The sequence below is a fragment of the Sminthopsis crassicaudata genome, chromosome 2 (assembly GCF_048593235.1).
Source record: "Sminthopsis crassicaudata isolate SCR6 chromosome 2, ASM4859323v1, whole genome shotgun sequence".
Classification (NCBI taxonomy): Eukaryota; Metazoa; Chordata; class Mammalia; order Dasyuromorphia; family Dasyuridae; genus Sminthopsis; species Sminthopsis crassicaudata.
This window is the reverse complement of record NC_133618.1, coordinates 63553902-63573331: the sequence shown is the minus strand read 5'-3', so window position 1 is coordinate 63573331 and position 19430 is coordinate 63553902. Positions and strand designations below refer to the sequence as shown.

The window sequence follows — 19430 nt, the reverse complement described above, 5'->3', positions numbered from 1 at the left end:
AAGGCTGGTGCTCAATCCCCTGCTCCATCTAGCTGCCCCCAAGGATGTCCATTTAAAAATAAGAGAAAGAAGCCTTGTCTTTGAAGTTTACAGCCCAGGATACTAACATTCACATAAGCCCTATTGTAGTCAACTGAATACTGAGGAGGCTATAAATTATTCAGATGTTGTTGTTTCTTCACATTTAACCCATTTCCAAAGAGTACAAAATTTAAAAGATAGGAAACCACATATTTTAAGGAAAAAATTATTTTCAACTATGGTAAAAAGAAGTGGTTGGACAAGATAATCTCATTGGTCTCCTCCAGTTGAAACGTCTATGCTGTTATGTCTATGCTGTTATGACCCTAGGAAAATCAGTGCCTTAAATCCCTCAAACAAGGTCCAACATAGCAAAGAACACAGAAAGGTAATACTTTAGATCCAAATATAGTAGGAAAAATGTTTTACATAACTTTTAAGCTGTGACAGTGAGTGATAAATAAATTTATCATGACAATGCAATTTTGAAACAGGAATCCCACTGAGTCATCTGCTAGAGACCAAACTGTTCTGATTTAAATCTCCATGAATTTAGAAAAAACACAAATAGTTTCAAAGATCTCAAAAGCAATTCTCTAGCGTCCATTTGCTTGTTTGAGTTTAACAGAGATGACTTTGGAAATGGAGAATTAGGGAATTGTTGCTCCAAAGAAAACTTTCCAAGTGTAACATGGAAGAAGATCAAGGAGAGGAAATAGTAAAAGAAAAAAATAAATAAATGAAGCTTAGATATTTTTCAGTCAACCCCATCAGTGCTCTCCAAAAACAAATATGAAGCACCATAATAGAAAACACCACCTTCTTTTCAGTCAATTAATTGCATAATTCAAAATAGCTTGTTTTTCCCCCACTGCTCCTTTCTTAAAGTTACAACTACAAAATGGAAGATTTAAAACTGGAATGTTTTCAGTTACAACAAGAAAATTATTACCATCTACTTATTAAGATAAGTAAGTGCTAACTTTGGATGCCTCTGTAACTAGGTCAGACAGCAATTGGTAGTCACCTCCATAGACTCAGTAAGATTTAATGAGGAACTTACAATTCAAAGAAGGACAATTGCAATGTTTCCACAAGCTGGTGCCCCCAAAGGAAATAAAGACTATCAAAAAGGATCTAATCCACCCCGTAGCCAAAATGGATAAAACTGAATTATTAGCCACTAATAACTTTAAAGATTTTAGGGTAGTTTGGGAGGACAGTTCCAGCCCTGGTAGAATGCTGAATATAACTTTAAGACTAACAACACAAAATGGATATCCAAACTAAGTAGAAATTGTGCAGAGTGCAACAGAAAATGAGACTGGCAGCTGGAGAATCATAGCTAGAAGAAGCCTGCAGCCAGATCCTGCTTAAACAAAAACCAGCCTGCATCAGGATCTGGTCACTGCATTTCTGTTTCCTATAAATATTTGTGCAGTTCAGTAAGACCAGCTGCACCCTCCCCCCTCTCAAGCTGGATGTGCATAAAGCCAGAATTTTGGAATTTGAGGTCTGTCCACTTTTTCCTTATGCTGCCTCTGATTGTTCCAGTCAAATGCTTCATGTTACTCTATGCCTTGGGGGAGGCGTATATGACTGGATACTGCCTGATGGTCTGGGTAGGAGAATGTTGGAAGAGCCTGTCCAGTGGAGTCAGGGAGAGTGATAGATATGGATGTAATCTTTGACCCTTCAAAGGCAGTAAAATAAACCAGCCTATAATGAGTCAGGAAAATTGGTCTGATGGAGTAGCCTTGCCATAGGGCTTCTGCAAAATCCCTGGAAAGGAAGCTTCCCATCTTGTCCACCCTGGAGTGGCTGTACTGCTTTGTGAATGGACCACTGTAACTACACACAGACCCATTGCTCATGACTTCCACACTGATACAAGCTGAAGATAAACTTGCTGGCTACTTTGCCTGCCCATTGAAAACCCTAATGTGAAGACTAAGTGCTGAATCTGGGTAGGGATGTGATGATCCAGGAGATGCAGGGACAATTTCCAGGTCCTCAACACCCAAGCATTACCTCTTACAGGCTGACAAGTTTAGAGACACAACAAAAGTTCCTTCTCAGCCACCTCCCCTTTACTAAGCTTTACTAAGTTTAATTAGGAACTTTAGAAGTCAGCTGGTTTACATTCTTCACTTAATGAATGAGAAAATCCTGATGGAGAGGAAGTGAATGTCTAACATGTGGTACCACCTCTCCTTAAATCAGCCCTCTGGAAGCCTAAAAGTTTTGGAGAAATTAGATATTATGGAATAAAGCCTTCCATATTGTCCTAATCAAAAAGTCTAGAATCTCAGGCCAGTTCCAATGACCTGTTAATGAAGAGAGCCATCTCTTCCCAGAGACTGTGGGAACTGAAGGTGGATCACAACATAGTATTTTCACCTTTTTTTGTTATGGTTTGCTTGCATTTTATTTTCTTTCTCATTTTTTTTTTCTTTTTGACCTGAATTTTCTTGTGCAGCAAGATAACTGTATGAATATTTATGCCTTTTAATCTATATGTCTACCATGTTTAACATATATCGGGATGCTTACCAGTTAGGGAAAGGGATGGGGGAAGGGGAGAAAATTATAACACAAAGTTTTGCAAGGGTTAATGTTGAAAAATTGTCCATGCATATGCTTCGAAAATAAAAAGCTTTAGGGGCAGCTAGATGGTATAATGGATAGAGCACCATGCCTGAAGTCAGGAGGATCTGAGTTCAAATGTGACCTCAGATACTTCATTTCTTAGCTGTGTGATTCTAGGCAAGTTACTTACCCCCAATTGCCTCAGCAAAAAAGAAAAAGAAAAAGCTTTAATAATTTAAAAAAAAAAAAAAAAAAAAAAAAACAGCCTAGAATCTGAAGGTCAGAAGGGACATCAGAAAAAAAATGGTCTAACCTGGAGTTGAATAATAAACAATCATTGATTTTTACAAAAAGAGAAACTAAGCTCACAAGGAAGCTTACACATAGATTTCCAGCCTCCATATGAAGGCCTTAATAATGGAGAAATATCATGCACCAAGCAGGACAATTCATTTTGATCAGCAAATATAGTTAAAAAGGTTTGTTTGTTTTCCTTCATATTAAAGAAACAATATCTGTTTGTCTTTCATCAATTTCTAATCACTAATCATAGATCTATAACTGGAGAAAAAGCAGAATTAGTCTGATCTCTACTCTATACTATAATGCTATTGAAAGGCGAAATGGTACCACCAAGAGTGTGGCTTCAAATCCCACCTATGATACTTAGTAGTAATGTGACCTTGTCATAATCTTACTAGGCTGCAACATGTTTAGCTACAAGATGAAGGAGGACTGGATGTTCTCCAAGGCCTCTTTAAGCCCTATCCCTACTATTTTATAGTTTTATACCATATCTCCTTAAATGCTTGAAGATAGTGGGCATGCTTCCTGATGGCTAATCCCCAATCATGAGGAAAATGAAGCTCTAGGAGATCTAAAGGTAACATAGGCCATGAGTGAGTAGCAAAGTATGCATCACAAACCAAGTTCAATGTTAGATTGTAAACTCCTTTGGGCAGGGTTTATCTTTTGCCCTTTTTTGTGTGTATCCAGTGCTTAGCAGTGTATGGCACATAGTAGGTGCTTAATAAATGTTTGTTGATTCATTGATTGACTTTAATCTTTCTCTATTTTTGGCCCTATCTTCTAGATTTCCATTCTGATAGTCTCTTTTTATTCACAATCCCTAGGAATATGCTTATCTTTTGCTTAAAAGCATCTGTATCCTTCTGTAAACCTCTTTTTCAGGAGGAGCTTGATAGTACAGAAAACAGAAAAGGCTGATCTGGAAAAGAGATTTCAAATGCCACTTACTAGCTACATTACTAGCTTAAGGAAGTTGTTTTTTGGCTCTGAGTTTCAATTTCCCTTCTTATAAAAGGATAATTCTTGCATGACCTACATCACAGATTGGTTATAAGGAAAATATTTTGAAGGCCATAAAGTTATATACTGTCTCATAGTCATAGCCAATAATTAAAATTGGGAAGACTATAGCTTTTTTTTTTTTTTTCTTTTCCTATTTTCTTGTCCAATCTCTCTGAGACTGGTTTGATAAAATTAACACTTTCCTTGTTCTGGGGATCACTACTCCACCCAACTAGTTGTGGATTGGAGGGTAATCTGAGTATTGAACTAATTTTTCTGGCCAAGAGTGACATGATGTTATTCTCACCTTTATTGGAGTGAGCTTACTTCTCTCTGTAAGCTCCACCTCTTATTAATTGTTAACAAATCAAGACTTGATGGTGGCCTTTAGTAATAAATATCTTCCTAAGGAATATCAACTGTGAGCCTATGCCATGATAAGAGTGTTACCTATTTTTTTATTAAAATGCAGACATTATAAATAATATAGTTAAATTATCAAGAAATTATGTCAATTGAACTTTTTTTTAAATGCCACAATACCTATGATAGCTATTGATCTTAATGTGAGGCAGGCTATTCTCTAAAGTAGAGGTTTTCCTCCTAGGCACCATATATATGCATATATATATATGTGTGTGTATATATACATATATACATATATATGTACACAGATATATGCATATATGTGTATTTATATATATATATGCAAATAGAAAATTTATGTTAGAAAGAAAATTACATTGTGTTTCATTATTTATATTTATTTCTAAGTTGATAATTTATATATATATATATATATGTATATATATATCTGAAATACAGCATAATCTGTTTCCTTAGAACCCTTTTTTTCATTTCTTTTTTTTAATAGATTTTTATTTTTCAAATACATGCAAAGAGAGTTTTCAACATTCACCCTTGGAATTAAACTTTGGAACACTAAATTTTTTTATGCATTTAAAAACATAATCCTGAGAAAGATTCCATAGGCTTCACCAAAATTCCAGAAGGTCAATGCTATAAGCTAATCTAAGAACTGATTCTTGAGGTCATCAGTTGGAGCAAAAACAGTGAGACAGTCAAGTCTCAAAAGCTCCAAGTTTTTGAGCATCTGCCTATTTGCATTAGGAGAAGGACTTTCCTCACAGGGGAGCTCCCTAAACTGATGAAATCACAAGACCAAAAAATGAGTCAGAAGCTTTGCCAAAGTTTATGGTGCAAGCAGAGTGGAGATGAGTTAGTCAAGCCTTGGTGACCCTTCCCAATGACAGCTTGCTTTAGATGACTCAGGCCAGCCCTCTTGGGGGCAGCTATCTCACCCCAAAGTCTAAACTAATGGGAAAAGGGAGGTGAAGTTCAATTAGTTTCAGTATGGCTGGCCCAGTGCCAAGAAAACACTGGCAAAATGCCTCTTCCAGGCAGGGCAGGGCATATGCTCTGTAGGCACATCACTTTGTATGCTCCCCCTGCATCCCCCCTAGAATCCAAGCTTACTGGGTTCCCTCAGGATCTTACAGCTGCTACTCCAGGTAAAGGAAACATAACACAAAAGTAGATCGCCCATATAGTCAGCCAGTTACAAAAACATTTAGCAAATGTTTAACTATGTGCCCAAGTTACAGATATTCTTCTATAAGAGTCATGTTGCTATTGTTTTTATCAGGATGGTGGTCCTCTGTGCCAGTGACTTCATAGATCACATAAAGACAAGCCATCCCCTAAATTCTAGCAATCAAAGAAAACCAATAAAATACTCCAAACTCCATTTAAAATTCAAGTAACAGTCTCATTAGGGTGAAGAAAGTGACATCTTTTGGATGTGGCTTCCTCTAAAACTTCCATAGTTCTCTAAGCAAGCATTCATTTGATAAAATAACTTTAAGCCATATTACTTTTTTTTTTAGTTTTGTCTTCCATACCTATTCACATTGATATTATAACCCACCAAAAACCCCTAATTTCATGATAGTATACTTAGAAAGTTTATTTTTTGAACCTACAGCTACATTTATCTCAATAGAATTTCACATTTTTTTACTTGACACAATAGTCTGACTTGTATGGATCTTTGGAGCTCCAATATGTTATTTTTAACTCAACATTTTATATTATTGCAAATTTGATAAATATTCTATTTATATCTGTCACTGATGTAAAATAAACAGATAGATAAATGGATGAATGAAAGAATAAAAGTTAATAGCCCAAGTCCCACTCCAGTAGCGATCTCCCTCTCAGATGACCATTAAAAACCAGTAATACAAGATACAGCCATTCAGACAATTTATAAACTCATTCATTGTATGATCACTTTTGTGCATGAGAATATTATGAGAGATATTGTTCCATGCTTTGTAGATATATAGAAGTATATCTATGGTACTATCCCTCTCTATTAATATAGTAATCTTACCAAAAACGAGAAAACAGAGGCAGCCCGCTAAGGTTACCTTCCATCTCTTTTGCACCCATCTTTTTCTCTATTTATTTTAACGCTGTCTCCTATTATAATCTTTGTGTTTTGAAGGCATGGAGTATTTTTTTTTTGCTTTTCTTTGTCTCCATAGTAAGAATAGCATATGACAAGCAATTATTACATGCTCATTGAAGCATCTAGCATTGGCTGGATGAAGCCATGCTGGTTCTTTGTGATTGCCTGCTTCCGTTTTTAGATGTTTACAAGATATTTTGTTAAAAAAATATGTTATAAGAATTTTGTCAGAAATGAAAATCCTGCTCACTGGCCTCTTTTTGTTAACCTCTGAGTATTTGCTAACAGACTCCCTTATGCTTAGAATCTCATCTTCAATTCTCTGGCCTTATTTATTGTAACCCTGACCATTTTTCAAGAACCATCCCAAAAGCCATCCTTCACTGATCTCCCAAACTAGAAGGAACATTTCCCTCCTAGAATGCCTTGGTTAATACTTTGAATCCAGCTCTCCTTTTCTCAGACAAACTTTATTCTAATTACTTATGGCAGAGAGATAGCATTGTCCATAGAGTGCTGGTCCACAAATCAAAGAGATGAATTCAAGTCCAGACTCAAATACTTATAAGGTATGGGTCCCTGGGAATGTCAAGTATCCTCTGCACTTGTTATAATACTTGATAGTATTTTATGAGACTTGATAAAATGTTTGTTTCCTTGAGCTTAATGTCTTTATTCAACTGTTAGGTCCAAGGCAGAAGGAAACATTAGATTTTCCTTTGCATTTCTCCTAATATCCAGATCAGGAACTTTCAAAGAATAGAGGTTTAAGTGATAGTTATTAGAGTAAATTCAAATGGAAACAACATCCAGGGCATTTTTGACCCAAATCAACAGAATTTCCTAAAGACTTCCTTTCACTAATAACTCTAAAGAGGGCTACAGTAGAATACAAAACAACTAGAAGATTCTCAGTCATTGGTGGAGAGGTGAACTGATCCAAACTTTCTGGAAAGCAATTTCAAACTATACCCAAAGGGATATAAAACTGTGTAAACCTTTGATCCAAAAATATTACTATTAATTCTGCATCCCAAGGAAATAAAAAAGTGATAGGGGAAGGACCAACTATTACCAAAATAATTTCAACAGCTCTTTATTTTTTTTTCTTTGCAATGACAAAGAATTATAAAGTGAGAGGATGTCCATCAATTATGAAATGGCTGAACAAGTTGTGATATATGATAATAATAAAATATCATTGTGGGATAAGAAAAGAAAGCAGGATTACTTCAGAAAAACCTAGGAAGACTTACTTGAACTGATACAAAGTGAAGTAAGCAGAATCAAAAGAACATTGTACACAGTAAGAGCAATGTTATGTGATGATCAACTATAAAGACTTAACCCTTCTCAGCAACACAATGATTTAATATAATTCCAAAGGACTCATAATGAAAATTACTATCCACCTCCAGAGAAAGAAGTAATAGTATCTGAAAACAGACCAAAGGATACAATTTTTCACTTTGTGTGTGTGTGTGTGTGTGTGTGTGTGTGTGTGTGTGTGTGTGTGTGTTTTATGGGTCTGTATTTTATTTTACAACATAACTAATATGAATATATGTTTTGCATAATTGAACATCTATAACATTTCAAACTGCTTATTGTCTCAAAGAGGGGGAAGGAAGGAAGGGAGAGAATTTGGAACTCAGAATACCTGTTAAAAATTCTTTTTACATGTAATTGGGAAAAAAGTAAAATATTTAACAAAAGTAAGTGTTCTGCATATTTTGATTATTTGATCCAATCTAGTCTCAATAAAGTATTTTGATAGTCTCAATAAAGTATTTTGATACTGATACACACACACACGCACACACACACACACACACACACACACAAAAGCCATGTTAAAATGCTATGAATCCTTAGTCAAATTGCTCAAGATCTCTGGACTTCAGTGGGCAAACAATAAATATATAATTTAAAAAGATAAAATTAGAACTTATAAAACTCTATCTGCCTTAAATAAAGGAACAGGGCTATTTTCTATCTTTAAAAGCTAGGTTTTTTTCTAACATTCCCTTTCCCCCTCCCCCTTTCAGAGCTAGAATTTATATACAACTTTACTACAAGGCAGAACATTTGAGAAATTCCCAGTCCTTTTATTAAGCTATTAATTTTTGAGCAAATCACTCAACATCTCTGATCTTCAGTGGATAGATTTGTTTTTTTAAGGCATATATAAAAGACTTCATGTACCTTAAATTAGAGAAGGGGGATAATTGGTCCCTGATAGCCCTAAGAGCTAGGATTTTTTCTATCTTCCCCATCTTCCCCTCACCATGTCAGCCTTACTTTCTCCATTTACTAATTTCCCTCTTCTGTCTATTTGTTCTAATACTGTCCTGGCAGCAAGATTTGGATTGACTTGTTTCTTGGTAATTATGGGTTAAGATCAACTTGAAAACATTTAAATAATTTAATAGGGTTGCTGTTCCTTTTAAGCCTATAGAAATATTCTGATCCCCTGAGGCGAAAAGAGGCCACTTGGAAATATGTGAAGGAGGAAGGGAAGGAGGGAAAGAGGGAGAAAGGAAGAGAGACTGAGAAACAGAAAGAGACAGAGAGAAAAGAGAAAGGAGAGACAGTGACAGAGAGACAGATGTAACCAAATCCTACAAATCCTGACTCATTTTCTTCAGGGGTAATGGCTTCATTTTCTTTGCCTTCCCTGCTCCTGGCTCCAGAGACAGAAAGAAAAGGACACCTCAAAAATGTGTTATTCATTAATTAACAGGGGAGAAAATACTCAAAATCCAAAAGACTGATTTGTTGACAATAATATAAAGATATTGTTCTGTTTTGCAACATTAACACAAAACTGTCACTACCACTCATGATCTTAAACCTAAAAGGAAAAGTGCCATAAAAGCACTGGTTTTGGAGTCAAAAGACTTGGGTTTAAGTGCTGCAGTATTTGGATCTGGATTCAAAAGTCCTGAGTTTGAATACTCATTCAATAATATCCTTTCTCTCTAATATTAGAAAATCACATTCCTTCTCTGGATCTGTTTCCTTTTCTAATGATTGAGACAGGGCTGTGTGACATAGAACTCCCTTTGCCTCTCTATACCCTGACTTTCTCATCTGTAAAATGTGGGTAACAAGGTTTGCATTATTTGCTACAAAGGTTTTGGGGAGATATATGCTGAGCTTATGGCAAATAATAATAGAAATTATTACTGATTATAAGCTCCCTGAGGATGAGACCTTTCTTTTGCCTCTTTTTTGTTCTCAGAACTTAGCACTGTGCATGGACCATAGTAGGTATCTAATGCATGTTTATTGATTAATCAATGATTATAGTTAACTGTCCTCTGATACCTACTCATGATATGGAGGTGAGCCTTGGCTCTTGAAGGCTATGCCAGAGGAATACAAGCCCAGGTAGGTCCATCCAAGCTGGAAAGATTTCAAGTATAGTCCAGGCAATAGATATAACATCTGTTTTCTGAAAACCAACCAGAATTTAGAAACGATTATTACTTGAAGGCTGGCCCCCAGCTTTTCTCAATATGCCCTCTTCTCCCTCCTTTCTCTTTCTCTGTCTCTCTTTTTGTTTCTTTCTGTGTCTCTATCTCTTTGAGTCTTTCACTCTCTATCTTTCTGTATCTCTTTGTGTGTCTGAGTATGTGCCTCTGTTTCTGTGATCTGTCTCTCTATCTCTCTATTTCTATTGTGTGTGTGGCTCTCTGACTCTGTCTCTCTCTCCTTCTATATGTGTATGTACATATGTATGTACTTTTGTATACATACAAATAGAAAGGAAGGAAACAAGGAAGAGAAAAAGAAAGATAGAAAGGACCTTTTTAAACCCATCTATAAAAGCATAATGATCCAAGCTGCCACTTATACAGTGTCTTAAGATTTACAAAACACTTTATAATTGTATAATTTTATTCTCACAGCAAGCCTGAAAAAGAAGTACTATTATTTCCATTCCATAGATGAAGAAACTGAAATGTGCGTTCATTAGGTAACTTCCCATAGAATACTGGGTGTATCACTATCCTTTTCTGAACTTCATTTTCCCCATTTGTAATGACACCTTGATTTGATGATATAGATTGATAGATATAGATAGATAAATGTGTATATATCATATATATTTGTATGTGTATATGTGTCTGTGTATGTGTATGTATGTATATATTTCTAATATCCCTTCCAAAACAACACTCTTTTGTTCTATGTTCTAAAAATAGCTCTCTTCTGATGCCTACTTGTGGTGATCCTAGGTATCCCACAGCTATGAAATTGTTAGCACATCACCAAATATAAAAAAACAAAAACAAAAACCGAAAAGCTACAAGTATCTGTACAGAAAGAAAATATGTCTGACATCTGAGGACCAGACTAAGCTGAGAATAGAGATGCTTATCACTATTTCAGTCATAAGATAACTTCTTTTTATAAGCATCACAATTTTCAGTAGCAAGTCATAGAGGGTTTGTAAACCATGTTGCCTTTATGTACTGCAAAATGGCACTTGCAATGCCTGAGATCTGTGATTCCATCAGTGTGAGTACTCCTTTTAATACCTGTAAAGTATATCTCTCAGTAATAGAAAACCAGATGAGATAATTTAAGTAATGCAAACTTTCAAACATTCTATAAATATCATGACAATGAAAATAATGTTCCTGCTTAAGTTTTCTACATTCTCTCTTCTCACTTTCAATATTTTTTCAACCCTGACAGTCTGTTTCTAGGCTCCTATCCTCAACATTCAATGATTGATTATTATTTCATATATCTATGCTTTATTTGGCCCTTTCAGGCCAAAGGGACCAGCAGTAGCAAAGGCATAATCATTCAGAAGTTCTGAATTTATAATTCAGCTCACTGGGGAATTAGACAGTTAACAGAGGAACACAGCACTTCCTTAGAATAAAATCCTGGAGTCTTTAAGAGAGAGACGCTTTAACCATTGTCAAAAGGTAAAAGACTTGAGAAATCTCAGAGAAAAAGCAATCATTTAAGGAATTAACTTCCCCAAATTTTCCTCCTTATCAATCAGATAGATGTCCTGCAAATTGCACTCAAAGGAGATTGATAGATGGTTAGAATTGGAAAAGGTTTTGAACTATAGCTGGAATAAAATTCAGACCATTGCAAGTTTAGCTCTACAAATTTAGAATGTTAGAACTTAATGGAAGTTTGGGTATACACAACCAAGAATATGAAATGTTACAATTGGAAAAGACCATAAAAACCATCAAGTTCAACAAGACAAGTTTGAACCCAGTTCTTCTCAATGTTAATATAGAATTCCACCCCCCCCAATACCTCATAGTGCCTTCCTAACAACCCCCAGGGTCACTACATTGTTTAATAAGCATGGTTCTACAAATTTCAGATGGTCAAACTGAAAAGAGTTACCAGTCTAATCCATTCTCCATTATATATTATATAATACATAATATTATAATATAGAAAAAAGTATATATAATTTTATTATGTGTGATATGTAAATACATGATATAGATACTAAATATATAAAACATTATTTATGTTATATATAAATGTTATATATCCACATATATATAAAATTTTTGTGGCTTTCAAGGCCCTTTATTACTTAACTCTTCCTCCATTCAAGTTTTCTAACACTTGGTTATCCTAAGAACAAAAGACCCCATCTCTTGGCTCTGGGCATTTTTCTTTGTTTATTTATCTTGTCTGGAATGCTTTCCCTCATGGATTCTGACTATTGACCTCCTTAACTTCCTTTAAATCCCAAATAAATTCATATCTTCTATAGGAAACCTTCCAGAATTCCCAGGACTTTTAGTTAATTATTTCCTCTTTCTCTACTACATAGCTTGCTTTGTACTGTGTGGTCTGTGGTCTTCCCATTAAATTATAAGCTCTCACAGGGCAAGAACTGTTGTTTTTTTTTGTTTTTTTTTTGGTTGTTGTTGTTTTTGTTTTTTTTGTTTTAGTTTAGCACTCAGTCTAGTTCTTGGTAATCACTTAAGAAATACTTACATATTTACTGAATTGAAGTGAACTTTAGCTTTCTTAACTGTTAGGATAATCCTCCCCACCCCTCTCAGGTAACTGGTAGTTGTCAACTACCTAAGGTTGATTTGTTTGCTTTTTGGTTTTCCCTTACAAATTACTCTCTCATCCAGAGCCTAGGAAAGGAGTGGGGAGGAGGACAGTTTGGAGTCCAGGAAGGCTCTAGACTTAGTGGGCTGCTGTGGTAAATTGTGCCACTTTGACCTGGAGTAGCTGGAATGCAGTGACAATCCCCCAGAAGCTAAAGGTTTGCCGACATGCTTTCCTTTCCCCCCAGATGAGAAGTAATTTTCCTCAGCCAGGAGGGCACTTGTTAAGCTTAAATTTTGTTGGTACCAATTCTTGGTCAATTTTCTTTGATTTATCTCCTGCAAACCCCCTCTTCCAATTCCTGTGTCTCAGCTGGAAAACCACAGCTTTCTCTCCTTGTTCTTTTCTTTTCTGAAGGGCAAATCTGACAGACAAAAAAAGGAAAAAAGAAAACAAGAAGCTCCACTCAAAGCAGTTGGTCCCAGCCAGCCAATCTTCTACCCTGGACAGCCCTCATTAACCTGACTGAATGGCAGGCACAAGTTCAGGGATGAATGAGGTTGGTTTGGGGAAATAGGTGACATCAAGGGAACTGCAGGATCTCCTGCTTAGTCTCAGAGCTATCATTGCCTGCTGAGACAATGTTTGTCTTGCTTTCCCACTCCAAGAAACTAAGAGTAAATTGTTTTCAAACCCAGGAAATGCATGTTTGGATGAAGAGAGAGAATGGGATTTTTTTTAAGGAGAAAAATGATGACAATAATTGTGGCACACAAAGTAATTACCCAAGAATCACACATAGAAACAGCAATACCAACACCAAGGTGAAAAGAACAGCAACATTACTTCACACCTACCCAATATTTTTTGATGAAGAATCCAGCCATGAGATTAATTATTCTTTCAAATCAAATCCATCCAAAACAGATTATCCAAGAGATTTGAGATGAGTGTTTGTCCAGCCCTTTCATATTAGGAAGGGGGAAACTGAAGCTCAGTGAAGTCCATAATATACTCACAGAGTATTTAACAGTGGAGTAAAGGAAACTTGATCTAATAGAAAGAAAATTGCATTAGGCATCAGGAGATTTGGGGTGAAATTGCAACCATGGTGGTGTATTTATAGTATTAGTTTAAGTCATTGTCTCTATTTGACTTCAATTATCTCATTTGTAAAACAGAAGAGACAAAATAGGAATGATAATAGTGCCTATATTCTAGGATTGTAAAGATAAAATTAGATGATACTTATAAAATTCTTTGCAAACTTCAAAGTGCTATATAATTGCTTACTATTAATAAAGATATTATTGTTATTATTATTATTATTATTATTGTTTTATGGAATCCTTTGGCAGTCTAGTAAAATCAATGCACTCCTGCTCAGAATATAGTTCATAAATGAACAAAATAAAATTCATGAAATTACAAAGGAAACCAATATAGTCATTCATTATATGTGTATATATGAATGTCTGTTTGCATGTATTATATGTAAATATAAATATATGTGTATAAATGCTCATGGACTCCAGATGAAAAACATCTATATAATTATGGCAATGCGGTTTATAGAGTAATTTTAATAATATATGTGTGTGCATGTGTATAAGCTCATCTCAGATAATTTTTTTTCAGGTTTTATGATTGTGAAATCAAATGTTTTCTTTAAAATACTTCAATTTATTCTTCTCCTCCAAAATAAGAGGATATTGTATTTTTCATTAATTATTTGAAAATGAATACATTCTAACTAAATGCATCCCCAACATTTCAATATATATAGAAGAATATTTCCTTGACTACGTTAACTGAAAAGGAGACATAAAACTGTAAAGCTTGAAGGACTGTGTGTGTGTGTGTGTGTGTGTGTGTGTATGTGTACAGATGGGCTTCTTTCCCTAACAGAATTCTTCAGTTTTTCTTGGCACCCACTATGAAACTATGATCACTTTTTCAATCAGTTTTCCCCCCTACAGACTTTATAGCTAAATACAATTTATGCAATTATATGTTTTATTCTTTTTGAAATGTTCTGAAAATGTAGAAAATTAAGAAATTTTCCTAAAATTCAGGCAGTGGGGAGATATTAGTAACCACTTTGGTGTGAAACACTTCAAGATTGCCTATCTTTCTTCTGTCTTATGCATGTGCAGAATTATGCTTAATAGTTAGCAAATATGCATGTTTATTAAACTCACAAACGACTGCTTTTAGCTGGAGACATTTGAGAAATTAGTATTCCTGCTGGCAGTATTCATATTTTATGGTGTCAGACAAGTTTTTTTGGGAAAAGTGACTGGCTGGAAATCTTGTTATTTTTGCCCTAAGATAGTACCAATCTTCCAACAGGTCCAACTGAAAGGCAATCTTCTTGTTAGAAGCTACTTTTTAGAAAGTCATACACAAAAAAAGAAATTTCTAATGCAATCTCCTGCCCCTCTTAATAGGGCCATCTAATGCTGATTATAGAACATTCCATAAAGTTCAGATATGAATATAAACCAACATAGATTATAAAGAATTCAAGTCTAAAAGATTTAGTCAATAATTTATCAAGGATTTATCAAAGCCCTGATTTGTGCTGAACTTTCCCTAGACACCACAAGGATGAGAGCAGATGGAAGGGACTCAGGGACAGACCAGGACAAAGAGTAAATAATTTCTCTAAGGGAGACCTTTACATTCTGGTTAAAAAGATGTAAAAATTATATATACATAATAGATCATGGATATTTTAAAGTAGAGATTTTTAATGCAAGAACTGAATAAGTTTCATGCTGATGGTACCAAAAATTATGAGACTCTGAGGTGGTATAGAGTATTAGAGAGAGTAACCAATTTGGCCTTGAGTACTGCACAAATATCTTTTCTTATCTTTTAGGAAATTTACTTCTTATGGATATAATCATACTTGCTCTGAACACATATTCAATGTGCAATCCTGGGCACATCACTTAACTTTTTTTTTTTTTTTTTTTTTTTTTTTTGAGGGGGGAGTGGTTAAACTACTCCCTAGAATTTATCCACTACAATCCATAAAAAGGAAATCCTGATTTGCTTTCTTAAATTGAGTTTCTCCCATCCAGCAGTACTGAAACAAATCCTTCAAATATTTAATAAAAACAAAAAAACCCCCTAAATCCAATAAACATTTGTTAAGCACCCACTTTATGTCACCAATTGTGATTAGAACTTGTGATACAATTAATAAAAAGAAAGACAATACTTGCCTTCCCTAGTGACAGTTCAAGGTGAGGAGGGAAGGGGAAAAATAGAACACTGGAAAATGTTATCTCCTGGAGTTAAAACCAGGAAGAGGGAGTTGAAACCCAGCAGAGGGAACTAATTGAGGGTTCAGTTTCTGTCTTGAAAAGTAAGGCATTAGGAGGAGTTTGGTATACCCTTGCCTCTAAAACTTCAGCCTACCAATCAGAAGAGTGAAGTTGAAGGAAATGTCACCAGTCAGAGCAGTAAATACCTGCTCTATTTCCTTTACAAGATTGTTTTGAAGCAAGTGCTCTATATAAGTTAAAACAACATATAAGCAGGATCTTTTAATTAATCCATTTTTTTAAACTGAATACATAAGCAAGACACTATTTCTCCGATAGGACATTTAAAATCGCAATACAGTTTTGAGAGAAATATAAAACTTTTACCAATTTTCTTCTAGAAAAAGAATAAAACATTAACAATGTGTCCCTAGGGAGAGGGGAGCAATGAAAAAAAATTACAAGATAACTTTATTATACTTAAAAGGAATAGCATGTTGTATATAATAGAACTTTAGTTTCATGCGCAATCAGATTTTATCATTATTTTATTTTACTAAGATATGCAAATGCTTATTTCATAAATTTAAAATAAAATAAATATTTTTAAAGTGTTTTGCTTTTTATTGAGTAATGGACAGAAACATTTCCTCAGTAGAAATATGTATACTATTTAGCAGTACATGAAGATACACACACACATACACACACACACATATATATATATGTATATATATACACATACATATATATATATATATATATAAACATTCACATATATAAAAATATAATGACCTGAATAAAATTATTATAGCCCCTCTTTTCCCTGCCATTAGGACTAGGAGAAATTGAGTAGAAAAGAAGCCTGGGCATAGCATTGAGTCACAAAACTCCAGGTCTCTTATCTTAATCCTTGCTGGGATAATTCCCCCTCCATTTGAGTATTGCCCCTTGCCCTCCCTGTCTCCTGTCTTGGACCTTCTTATCTTGACCCTTTTTCTGTCAGGATTAAGTTATGATTCTTTCCTGGAATTATGGCTTGATACCCAGTGTACTTGCCCCCCTTACTTGCTTCTGTTTCCCCTTTAATATTGTAGCTATATGTTAGGGAAAAAAAAAAAAGCTTTAGTTGATTGCTGCTGAGTGCATTGGACAAGAGTCCCATTATAGCTAGCTAGCCTTGATTAGTCTAAAACCCTCCACGTTAAAATGATTAAAAAACAATCTCTGTCTTGCCTCAGTTTCTCTGGCATTCCAAAATATTTTCAAGTATGTAATCCATATTTTATATGTGTGTATGTGTATATGTGTATAAATATGTGTATGCTTTTTTCAATTAAAAATCAAAGGAAAAAAATGTGGGATAAATATGTACAGTCAAGCAAAACAAATGTTTTTACTGGCAGTCTCTAAAACCTCTATGTCTCATTTCCTGCACTGGATTCATCACCTTTAAGTAAGAAGCTATTATATATAATTATATATAATCAAGCTAATTTCATCATAAATTCTCTAATATTGTGATTGGTTATTGTGGTGTTCAAAGTTCTCACTCTCTTTCAAAGTTGTTTGTCTTTACAATAGGGTTGTTATTGCATAAGTCAGTCTCCTAGTTCTGATGAGCAGAGATGGATTTAAAGATAATGTGTGAGTTGAGTAAAATAAGTGAATTTAGTCTCAATTGGAGTTATAATGACCCAGCATGTAATCTCTTTTATTCACTCATTAAAAGCAGCTTTGAGGTTTTCTTGATGTTGATGATAACTCACATAGTTCAAAGGTGCTACTAAATAGGATTGTTATAGCTTCAGATAAGAGGTCAGAGACAATCTACTTGTATTATTATTATATCACTTTATTCACCTTGCCTTGTATTTTACTCATCTGTGTTCATCTCTTACCTCCCTTCTAAACTGTAAGCAGCACAATAGTGGAGAATATGGATCATTGTTAGCAGCAGCAGCAGGAGTAGTAATAACAGAATAAGTACCTCTCCATCACCACCCATTACTCTGTTGACTTCTTGGTATGAAGGTGACCTTGGGGAACTAAATACTATAACAAAGCACTGACCAAATTTAATACATTGAAGACTAATCCAGGACCAATGAACTGCATATTTCTGAGACAAGAATCAGCCCTATAGTGGTATAGAAAGTCTCAAGAACAGATTCCAAAGAAATTATAGTCATTATTTTTTAAACTGCAAAAACTTATAAATATGAACTAATTTTGTCCAGAGAGGTTGAGATCTACACTGAAAGAAAGAACACTATTTAAATATTCAGGTCTAATGCTTCCCATTTTAAAATTTTTCTTCCTTCCTTCTTCCCTCTTTCCCTCCCTCTCTCCTTCCCTCCCTCCCTCCCTCCCTCCCTCCCTCCCTCCCTCCCTTCCTTCCTTCCTTCCTTCCTTCCTTCCTTCCTTCCTTCCTTCCTTCCTTCCTTCCTTCCTTCCTTCCTTCCTTCCTTCCTTCCTTCCTTCCTTCCTTCCTTCCTTCCTTCCTTCCTTTTTTCATTTTCTTGTAAACATGAACTATTGTCATTAGAGCATCTCTAAGGGAGGAAATATTCACTTTTGAAGTCCACACAATACCTAATTCATATAACAAACAGGATATATATTCAATAGATCTCCTTTAGCTTTAATATTTTGTGCACCAACATTCCATTTCAACATTCCTTCCAACTTTGGCCTTTTAAAAAATGAAGCAGGGAAATCTGCAAAATTTACCTTGATCTTGATCCTTGGTTTTCATGCCTCTAGAACACAGAGTTATTTCAGATTCATTTTAAAACATTCTAATTTCTAACTATATTATTTTCCAAAACTGATTCTATGATTCGACACATTCTTTAATGACTTGTTCAGATTATTAAGTATAATATTTTCAGTTGTCCAAAGAATAACTCAATATTCTAAAATGGAACCAAAGAAGTATCAAAGCCATTCCTTTGGGTCTGGCTCAAAAATGAACTCTCTCATTCTGGTTCCCCAAAACTATAGTACATAGTTTTTGGTTTGTTGATATAGCTTATATATCTGGGATTCAGCTTAATACTTACATCCACACAAAAGAAAACGGTAGTTATAATATGCTTCTCATTTCAATTGTACTTTAAAGTTCAAAGTGTGCTACTTCCTCTTGGCAACAGTTATGAGAAAAGTGGCATCCTTTACTATAATATTTATAAAGATGAAATTTATTTTGGATGTAAATCTAGAAGGCACCATTAAGAATGTCTAATCTAGCCTCTCAGCTTTATATATGAGTAAAGTAAGGCCAAAAGAAAGGAAGTAACTTGTTCACAAAGCAAAACTGGCATTCAAGGCAAAACTGGAATTCATACCAAGGCAAATCAAGATATTTTGAATTCAAATCCCATGAATTTTCCATGGTATATACAAGCTCCCAAGGGATAGATTTGCAAAATGAAACCTCGGTTTCAGGGAATAATTCTGTCAAAAGTGACTTTGGGCAAGTCATTTTCATTATTTTACTTTTAATTTTGACATTTTTCAATCGGCAAGTACAACTAAACAATATCTATGGTTATTATAAGCCCTTAATAAATGCTAACTCAATTCAACTGAATTGATTATGTAATATATATACACACATATATATATACATATATACACAGATATATGTGTATATATATACATACATATATGTATAC

The 19430-nt window shown here is 34.7% G+C and overlaps 1 protein-coding gene and 1 long non-coding RNA gene across 2 annotated transcripts in view; both read right to left on the bottom strand.

Moving 5' to 3' along the window:
- Window positions 1-19430, bottom strand: part of CDH11 (cadherin 11) — a 210240-nt gene that overhangs the window by 142453 nt on the left and 48357 nt on the right. The gene's annotated exons all lie outside the window — the stretch shown is intronic.
- On the bottom strand, window positions 4017-18082 carry LOC141554559 (uncharacterized). The gene is made up of 2 exons (XR_012485893.1): window positions 13333-18082; window positions 4017-9872 (listed from the first exon to the last, which is right to left on the bottom strand). It is a non-coding gene; the product is annotated as an uncharacterized LOC141554559 (long non-coding RNA).